We start from the raw sequence: 10,614 nt of genomic DNA, 5'->3' as shown, positions 1-10,614 counted from the left end.
GGGCTGACCCTCTAGAATACACAGCAGACAGGGGCAGAGCAGGGCTGACCCTCTAGAATACACAGCAGACAGGGGCAGAGGGCAGAGGCTGAGACAAATGAACACATCCTCCCAGGGGGATATCTATGCTGTTGGCCATGGCAAGAAGGAGCAGAGAGGGAGAAACCTCATGTCTGGAAGACATTCACTTACTACGGTATTCTGCTCCATTTAAGAATGTTGATTTATATTTGATTGAGGTTGAGAGAGAAGAAAAATGTATGACTGTAGCTGCTGTATAGACATATAATGGTTTCGATTTGACTGACAGAGTAAGAATTCACTTATAAAAAGGATACAGCTGCTGTATAGATCAATTGCTATGGTATAAATTCTGGACAATTTATTACCTGGCTCTCATTGATCCACTGTTAGAAAGCCATTAATGCAATGGATTTAACAAATGATTTAACAATAAATTTACCAATGGATTTACAAATGGATTTAACCATGGATTTACAAATGGATTTAACCATGGATTTACAAATGATTTAACCATGGATTTACAAATGATTTAACCATGGATTTACAAATGATTTAACAATGGATTTACAAATGATTTAACAGCTTTACGTCACTAAACTACAGCTATTTCCTTAATAAAACATCAATGTTCCATCCAAGAATTTGATGAATATGATAATGTATTTCCTAATCTTACATTGCTTTGACCAACTTGCATTTGCCATTCAATAAAAGAGTTTGAACCTGTGTCAAGTTCAAACAGGCCTTTCAAAAGGAGGAAGCCATAAAGAAAGGGCAACTTTACACAACAATAAAACTACATTAATTTCCTTTTATAGATGAAAAAGAAGRACACATTTCCTTATCATATGTGAAGTCTTGGAATTTCAGGACTATATGGAAGACTATTGGAAGACTATACTCTTGGACTCAATGACTCTTGGAAGATATAGCCTTAAGGTGGGCTAAAAGATATCCGATCCTAAGACAATGAACAACAGTAGTAAGAAATASATCCGAAGGTGTTTTTCTAAAGGCGGGACAACTGAGTCATCCAAATGATCCTGATCCAACTGAAGCCATTTGAGGAGCTGAAGGCTTCCAGTCTGTTCTAGTCCTGACCAGCCAGGTTTAGCTGAGAAAGAGCTGATCACATTACAGACACACGCTCGCTCGCACGCACGCACCGACAGAGACAGAGCAAGTAAATGTCTGTATGGTGAGGGACAGTGCTTGTTGGGATATGCAGTGTTGTGTTTCACGCTGTAAGAATGCTCTGCACTACCCTGGGACCTCTATCCAAACCAGGATCCAGCATCCAGGACAATGACTGGGACCTCTATCCAAACCAGGATCCAGCATCCAGGACAATGATGCGACCTCTATCCAAACAGGATCCAGCATCCAGACAATGACTGGGAACCTCTATCCAAACCAGGATCAGCATCCAGGACATGACTGGGCCTCTATCCAAAACCAGGATCCAGCATCCAGGACAATGACTGGGACCTCTATCCAAACCAGGATCCAGCATCCAGGACAATGACTGGGACTCTATCCAAACCAGGATCCAGCATCCAGGACAATGACTGGACCTCTATCCAAACCAGGATCCAGCATCCAGGACAATACTGCGGACCTCTATCCAAACCAGATCCAGCATCCAGGACAATGACTAGGACCTCGCTGCTCCTCTCTTCATGGAAACCCTAGCATTGATTGCCGTAATGACTAAGGCAGGGCTGACATTGTAACTAATGTGCATGCAAATACACAAACATCTTAACTCTTCCCTACTTACAATCAACTAACGATATGTAACCCTAAATGTTTAACTCAACCAAATAAGAATAGACATCGAGCCACTAACTCCATCGAGCCACCAACTGCTTAGTGAACACAGTGACAATGAGCACAAAAAAGCAAACTACCTTGGTGTAATCTCACTCTGGGCTCTGAGCCTTGGTGTCGTAGTAGTCATAATAAAATGACTGGTCAGTCGGGTCACATTGAAACACAGGAAGGGAACTACCTTCTAGTAACCATCTATCTGACTCTTGAGCCTTTGAAGAGACCACTGTGTAATCTCACGCTGGGGTCTGAGTCTTTGGCAGGAAGTAGGAACTTTCCCCTGGATATCAGATCACTGATGAGGTAAAGAGAAAAGAGCAGATAATTGATGGTAATCACTTCAGTCTGTCGGTCAGACACAGTCCTTACAATTGTGTGTGTGTGTGTGTGTGTGTGGGTTCTGTGTGTATTTGTTTGTATATGTGTGCGACGGCACATGTGTGTCCAAACAATTCCACACGGAAGCTAACTTACAGTATTTCTAAGTCTGACCGTTTAATCATTCATTTATTTATTGAATAAGAATTCATTTATAAATGTCTTGCGTAAGACCAGACCAAGCACAACAACAGCTAGACTCTGACCGGCCGATCAACACTGCAGTGCAGTACCCTGGGGAGGTGAACAGACATTCTGGACTTCTAATTCACTTTTAACATACCTCCCRCTTATCAGGGCCAAACAGCCATTCTTCCCTAGCAGCAGGACTCCCTCCCTCCCTGACAATCAAAGGCAGGCAGCCGTGCATCTGAAAGACCCCGGCCTCATTGAGAAAAGCTCCAGGGCGACGGCTCTGTCCCGATTCAAAGCTAGCCAACCAGGGACTTTCCCACAGAACAGAGACAAAACTGCCTACAAGGTTACGAGCTGGTTGGATGGTTTTCAATGCTCCCTCAAAGAGGTGGACAGGAATAACTCTAAACCTTGTTACACACCCCCCCCCCACACACACACACACGTGAATGGTGCACATGCGCGCACACACACACACACACACACACACACACACACACACACACACACAGAGAGACAAACTCACAGAATGAACACACACACTCTCTCTTTCTTCTTTCTCCCTCTCTTCACAGACTGTCAACACTACGAAACAAGCGCACCTCCATCCCTGATATCATTCATCTGCAGCCAGATGTTACAGCCACAAGAAAGAGTGAACAAGAGGGTGCTTCTTTCCTTTGAGTTTGAGTAACCTTAAAGCCAAAGTGGATGAAAGGAAAAGGTGTCCCACACGTGCAGTCAAGCCAGGGCTGGTAAGGGATCCCAGGGCCACCACTATAAAAGACTTGGCCAGGCCACTGTTTGTGTATGTCTAGAGACATTGTAAAACACTGTCCATTMTTTTTTTTCTTTCCATCCATTTGACAATGTATATCAAGGCATGACTGGGAATCATTGGGACAATGACAGTTGGTGCAAAACACACTCGTGTAGCGTTCCACCACCGTGGGAGGCCGTTCCTAATCTTGCTAGAACAAAAGCGGTACCTGCTGCGTGCCGACCCGGTAGTGACAAACCTACTGATTTTACTTGATTTTGAGCCAATCAGAGAGCACGAACCACCTCGTGGGGGAGCCAACACCAAAAAAAATAGGGCATTTTCTCCGCACATCCACGGATGAAGCAGTCACACTTCATATGCAATGTAAGCTATGTGATGGTAGCTAGCTAAGTTCACAGACGCAATGCACACAACACTAAATAATTCCCCCTGGAAAGCTAACCACTAGTATTAACATTACAATTAACTCACAATGGATTAGCTCATTTCCATGAAACAGCTGCCTGTGTTAGCTGCCTGTGTTAGCTGCCAAGTTAGTGCAGTGTCCTTAGCTAGTTAGCTATGTTGCGCTAGCTAGCAAAAAATGTGGCTATGGGCTGGCACTATGGTATTATGGAGAGTGAATTAAATTGTTTCTTCGTCATCTTGTTAGGTAGTTACCTAGCTGTGGCCATCTGGCTAGTATCAACAAGGGCTTTCTACAAAATAGCAACATTAGCGCAGATAGCTACCTAGCTTACATTGGAATCTAGACCATAAACTAATCAACACACACAAACATGCAGTGTCAAACAATGCTACTGCCACCYTCTGGTTTGGAGTATTTTAACAAGGCTGGGTGGCTGACAATTTCCAAGGTCTTTGCTGTGTGAACACAAAAGAGATTGAGGTGCTAAGTACCGTCGGAAAGGAAACGTTTGACAATCCTACCGGTATGTCTGAGGTTTAAAACAGAGTAGTACTGTGATTAGGGGTGCTGCTATCAATGTTATTGTTTCCTCTGATCGCATGAGTATCCACATTTTAGGAAATACAGCAGACCATTKAAACCAATAATAAAAGTCTACCAAATCACAAGCAGAACACTATTATTTGTTATTCCAAAGAATTAAACATATCTATCATGAGCAGACCGCTTACTCTTCAAATAGACTAACCTATTTTCCTTATTTCATTTAGTTCTGAGAAACGTTCATGTAAAGTGTATGTTCTATGCTGTATTTTGAAGCGTTTTAACTGGCCCATAGAGGCAAGGCAAACAACTAGCTCATTGTCCCAGGTGGTGGAGGGAATTTTATGTGGTTGTAAGCACCAGGGGAAACCAATACGGGTGATTTCACCTGAGTGCGTCCCAAATGGAACACTAATCCGTTTATAGTGCACTACTTTATCTGGTCAAAAGTAGTGCACTATATAGGGAATAGGGTGCTATTTGGCACACAACACCAGTCTCAGAATTTGTCCAAGAGACCTGTTATAAACTTTATTGATTGCATTGGTCCTCCAGACTTCCTCTGAAACCTAGGATGCAATTCCCAGATATATCTGTTAAGAAGAAGTTACAATCTCCAACCACTCCTTCAAACTAATATGTTTCATAGTTTGGCTGATATCACAGTGGCTMCAACTCCACAAACTATAATCATAACTTTACCAGATGTAGGCGAATGGCATTTGATTAAAAGGATTACACAGCTGGTAATATCCATCCAATAAGGAAACCTGGCTTGAGTCGATGTTCTCTTTTTCCTCTCTCTTGTTATTACAGAAATATGGAATATGAATGAAGTGCAGTGTGTATTACAAAAACATCCAAGCAAATCTCCTCCAGAGAGAAATGGGATGTATGGAAATTTTGGCTCATTTTGAAAAAATATAAATGAGTAATCTTCATTCTTAGCGAGCCCCTTGGTGAGGCTGTGACAGAATAGCGCTGAGAGGCAGGGAGTGAGGGATGGAGGGAGGTAAGGAAGGAGCGGAGTTCCGGAGGATAAGCACTTTAATCCCGAGCCAACCTCTGTCCCATGGGACCTCCAGCAGACTTCTGCTGCCCTCTCAATGGGAGACAAGCTCCACTGAATTAAAACACWACGCCAACCTCAACATCCACATAACAGTATCCTGCCTGATCCTCATTTTATTTATTTATTTAACTAGGCAAGTCAGTTAAGAACAAATTCTTATTTACAATGACGGCCTTCACCAGCCAATCCTGGACGACGCTGGGCCAATTGTGCGCCGTCCTATGGGACTCCCAATCACAGCCGGTTGTGATACAGACTGGATCACAGGGAACAGTGTTGAAAACTCATATTGTGTGTAGGCTATACACGCTCCTATGTCCAAACACTTTGTTGCCAATATTATGTCAAATGTTTGAGCTTTTAAGTAGACAATCATGTGGAGGTTTATGTTGTATCAATGGAAGAAAAGTTMAAATGCATATTATAATGAAAACTAAAGCCAGTGTGGGTTCCTCAAAAATAGACTACAAGTGGAGGAGTGTTATATCATGTTGGCATAAAAYATGTAGACTTTTACAGTCTCTTTGTATAAACTACCTGACACCTGTAGGTTTGTGTATTTAAAACTTCAAGTGTTTCTTTTAGCAACTGTTGATTGAGGACTTGCATCCTAAGAGCTGTTTGAAGCGGCTGTTGAGGGGAGATGGCCTGTGCTTGCAAAGAGGAAATGCCAAGAAATTTTAATTGAGCAAACAGTGGCCTSACTTCCTATAGGAAATCACTTCAAAGGACACCCGGCCCCCAAGACAGACAATGCATTACGGGTCAATCTCTCACTCAATAGCACATCAGTCAATCACACAACAAAGAAGCAGCCACTGCTGAGGAAAAGATAACAAACAAAAGCAAGGGATGATACTCAGCCCATTTGATAAATAATACAATTGGGTCATTTTACTCATCCATTWTAAATTCTTATCAGCTTCCTCTACTGATTCCATGTCTACTCTCACAACATTATAATGACAATTGGCGAGTGAAATGGGACTGTGCTCAGGTCAAACACATTGCTGGGTATCTGAAAGACCACGGTTTCCCAAACTCGGTTCTGCCCCCGTGTGCGTTTAGGTTTTTGCCCTAGCACTACACAGCTGATTCAAATAATCAAATCTTGATGGTACTTTGGTTATTGTAATTAGCTGTGCAGTGCTAGGGMAAAACCCAAAACGCGCGCCCAGGACCGGACCGAGTTTGGGAAACCCTGTCACACCACTTCTCACTTGCAACAAGTTTCACCTAAAACAGTTTCCGGTTGTGGTACAAACTGTCTAGTACTGGCTACATTTTGTTCTATTCSTTCCATATTAATGTAACATGGTTGTGTGTAGATCCGTCATGGGCTTTATTATAAAATATCACAAATCTACAATAATACTGCATATTTAAACCAAAAACATATCTGACTTCTTGAAGTATCTTCTTGTTACGTTTTTTTATTCGCCCAAATTATTTAGAAAAAAATATCTAAATAGCTATCATTTCCACAGCTAGGTTAAACAAAACGTCAAAAATGTATGTCAGAATAACTCAAGTCTGTTGAACAAGACTTGACACGCACTTACATAACTTCTAAGACACGACGATAGGCTACGTTTGATGATTTTTACCTTATAGTTGCATTTATCCGAGTTTCCTTTCTTGGTGCCAGTCGCCGGTAATGCAGAGTAGTAGTTCAAAAACAGGAATAAAGTTGTGAGTAGATAAAATAGTCTCGGTCGCGCAGCCATCCCCTCTAGTCCATGAAGACTATCTGTTCAGACTGTGGAGGTTGAGCCGTCTGTCTCAGAATGTTGTTATCTGTGAAGTCCGAGACGGAGTAGTGTTCCCTGCAAGGTGGGGCTGTGGCTCGTAGCAGCCTACCTACARCTATTGAGAGACCACTGCTGAAGTTGGATGGCAAAAAGTTAGTAGGCTATTTGGYAGGTCCGGTGTTGTGCCGAAAATTTTCCCTCTGCCAGAATTATCCCCCCTTCTAATTTCCTTAATTTTGTGGCTAGAGTCAAATACTTTCTGTGACACACATGAGAGTCAAATATTTTCTATAGAACAAACKTCACGTCAGGATAGGCAACCGAAATGAATAATTAATGTATGTGTGTTATTAAACATAGAGGGAGWAAAATGTTGGCAAGCAATAAACATTTCAGATCAACTATGACTGAATTTTTATCCTTACAAAAATACTAGTCGAATAAGASATGGGAGAGATGACGAGATGATGAATAGATTTATTTATGGACGAATACAAAAATTCAATAGCGGATTTACAGTTGAAGTTGGAAGTTTACATACACTTTAGCCAAATACATTTMATCTCAGTTTCACAATTCCTGACATTTAATCCTAGTAAACATTCTCGGTTTTAGGTCAGTTAGGATCACCACTTTATTTTAAGAATGTGAAATGTCAGAATAATAGTAGAGAGACTGATTTATTTCAGCTTTTATTTCTTTCATCACATTCCCAGTGGGTCAGAAGTTTACATACACTCAATTAATATTTGGTAGCATTTCCTTTAAATTGTTTAACTTGGGTCAAACGTTTCAGGTAGCCTTCCACAAGCTTCCCACAATATTGAATATAGTGAATATTGGCCCATTCCTGCTGACAGAGCTGTTGTAACTGAGTCAGGTTTGTAGGCCTCCTTGCTCGCACACGCTTTTTCAGTTCTGCCCACACATTTTCTATAGGATTGAGGTCAGGGCTTTGTGATGGCCACTCCAATACCTTGACTTTGTTGTCCTTAAGCCATTTTGGCACAACTTTGGAAGTATGCTTGTTGTCATTGTCCATTTGGAAGACCAATTTGTGACCAAGCTTTAACTTCCTGACTGATGTCTTGAGATGTTGCTTCAATATATCCACATAATTTTCGCTCCTCATGATGCCATCTATTTTGTGAAGAGCACCAGTTCCTCCTGCAGCAAAGCACCACCACAACATGATGCTGCCACCCCCATGCTTCACGGCTGGGATGGTGTTCTTCGGCTTTCAAGCCTCCCCCTTTTTCCTCCAAACATAACGATGGTCATTATGGCCAAACAGTTCTAATTTTGTTTCATAAGAACAACAAGTATGATCTGTTTCCCCATGTGCAGTTGCAAACCGTAGTCTGGCTTTTTTATGGCAGTTTTGGAGCAGTGGCTTCTTCCTTGCTGAGCGGCCTTTCAGATTATGTCGATATAGGACTCGTTTTATTGTGGATATAGATACTTTTGTACCTGTTTCCTCCAGCATCTTCACAAGGTCCTTTGCTGTTGTTCTGGGATTGATTTGCACTTTTCCCACCAAAGTATGTTCATCTCTAGGAGACAGAACGTGTCTTCTTCCTGAGCGGTATGACGGCTGCGTGGTTCCATGGTGTTTATACTTGCATACTATTGTTTTTACAGATGAACGTGGTACCTTCAGGCTTGAACCAGACTTGTGGAAGTCTACAATTTATTTTCTAAGGTCTTGGCTGATTTATTCTGATTTTCCCATGATGTCAAGCAAAGAGGCACTGAGTTTGAAGGTAGGCCTTGAAATACATCCACAGGTACACCTCCAATTGACTCAAATTATGTCAATTAGSCTATCAGAAGCTTCTAAAGTCATTACATAATTTTCTGGAATTTTTCAAGCTGTTTAAAGGCACAGTCAACTTAGTGTATGTAAASTTTTGACCCACTGGAATTGTGATACAGTGAATTATAAGTGAAATAATCTATCTGTAAACAATTGTTGGAAAAATTACTTGTGTCATGAACAAAGTAGATGTCCTAACCGACTTGCCAAAACTATAGTTTGTTAACAAGACATTTGTGGAGTGTTTGAAAAACGAGTTTTAATGACTCCAACCTAAGTGTATGTAAACTTCAGACTTCAACTGTAGGTACAGGCGACATGGGCCGGGGTCGGAACCGGGCGCCACCTGGTGCGGGCTGGGGCGTGCGCGAGGGCTGAAGAGGGGGCTCGCCCAGGGCGCCATRCAAGCTAGAACCGCCACATACACTTGAAACAAATAGCCAAACCGAAAACTGCAGACAAAAATGTTTTCTGCTACTAAGATCAGTGAAATGTAGGCTAAACTGACAACAGAGTGAAGAGCAGAAATCTCAACTAGCAAGCAAGTCGCAGCAATGAAGAACGCGAAGGGGGGGGGGGATTCTGACAGGGGGGAGATTTTCGACACAACACTGGCTACATGCATAAGTGACATAAGCAGTTGCTTAGGGCCCCCTGAATTAGTTTTTACGGGGACTCAATTTACTGCCGAGCTCGAATTAGTAGAATACACAAGTTGTAAGTTCAAATTTGGTTATGCATCAGCAGTTTTTATTTTGTTTTGTCAGTCACTAGCTAGGTTTCCATTGGTGACAGATTTTCATGGGAACATTAAAAAAACACAGAAAGAAAATATGCGCATTTTCCCACCAGTGGTGTGTTTCCACCTAACTGACTTCTGGATAAAAATCGTAGTGTACAYTTTTATTTTTTCTCTTAAGTTTTCTTCTACCGCATAAAAATCGGAAGTTCAATGTGTTTCCATCCCATTTTCAACTATACCGATCGTTTTTTTCACAAAAACTGTTATGGCCTGCTATGGTCTTGGCACGTGTGCTCTAGCCAATAGCTCACAGATACAGTGCAGGTAGGATAGTCTACATGATGACATTATTATGGATAGCCTAAGAGCAAGAATATCTGTATTTGTCAAACGGCAGTCAAGCATCGATCATCATGCCACTAGAATAAGACCCTAGATATTTATTGGAAAGGAGCATCAAAATCACTGTGCACTTTTGCTTCTGTCCCTCTCCTCGCCCCGAACCAGGGACCCTCTGCACACATCAACAACTGCCTCCCACGAAGCATCGTTACCCATCGCACCACAAAATCCGCAGCCCTTGCAGAGCAAGGGGAACAACTACCTMAAGGTCTCAGGGYGAGTGACGTCMYCRATTGAAACGCTATTAGCGCGCAGCCCGCTAACTAGCTAGCCATTTCACACCGGTTACACTTTCACCACCCTGTAAAGTTCATCATAACTMATTTCATCTTTAGCCTAATAAGCTGCATGGTTTCCTGAGTCGTAGTGGGAGGACCACACACCATATCATAGTGTGACTCCAAGTTGACTTCGATATAACAACAACAAAAAAATGCCCTCTTGGTGGGGGGCCCCCTAACCAAATATCGCTTAGGGACCCCAAAAGGCTGGAGCGGCCCTGCTATTTGGTCACTTTGTTGCCACCCACCTCAAAATGTGATCTTGTTCTTTGACTCTATAATTGTTTAAAATGAAGTGTGTCCATCTGAATAAGCCCTTTCACACAGGACTCTCAGAAATCTCCAAGAAAGTTTCTGTGAAGTTACCTGCTTATAAGCTCAGGTATTCGCCCCTTTCATCCTGTAATGATATGTATTGGAGGGCCCCTAGGCTCTTAAGCAAGGGTA

The 10,614-nt window shown here is 42.2% G+C and overlaps 1 protein-coding gene across 1 annotated transcript in view; it reads right to left on the bottom strand.

Moving 5' to 3' along the window:
• Positions 1-7,142, bottom strand: part of LOC111970867 (interleukin-17 receptor D) — a 57,358-nt gene extending 50,216 nt beyond the window's left edge. The window contains exon 1 of the mRNA XM_023997600.3: positions 6,783-7,142. The gene's annotated coding sequence lies outside the window, so the exon portion shown is untranslated. The remainder of the gene's footprint in view (positions 1-6,782) is intronic.
• Positions 7,143-10,614: the final 3,472 nt, after the last annotated feature.

The sequence above is a fragment of the Salvelinus sp. IW2-2015 genome, linkage group LG1 (assembly GCF_002910315.2).
Source record: "Salvelinus sp. IW2-2015 linkage group LG1, ASM291031v2, whole genome shotgun sequence".
NCBI lineage: Eukaryota > Metazoa > Chordata > Actinopteri > Salmoniformes > Salmonidae > Salvelinus > Salvelinus sp. IW2-2015.
This window is presented reverse-complemented; position numbering and strand designations above follow the sequence as displayed.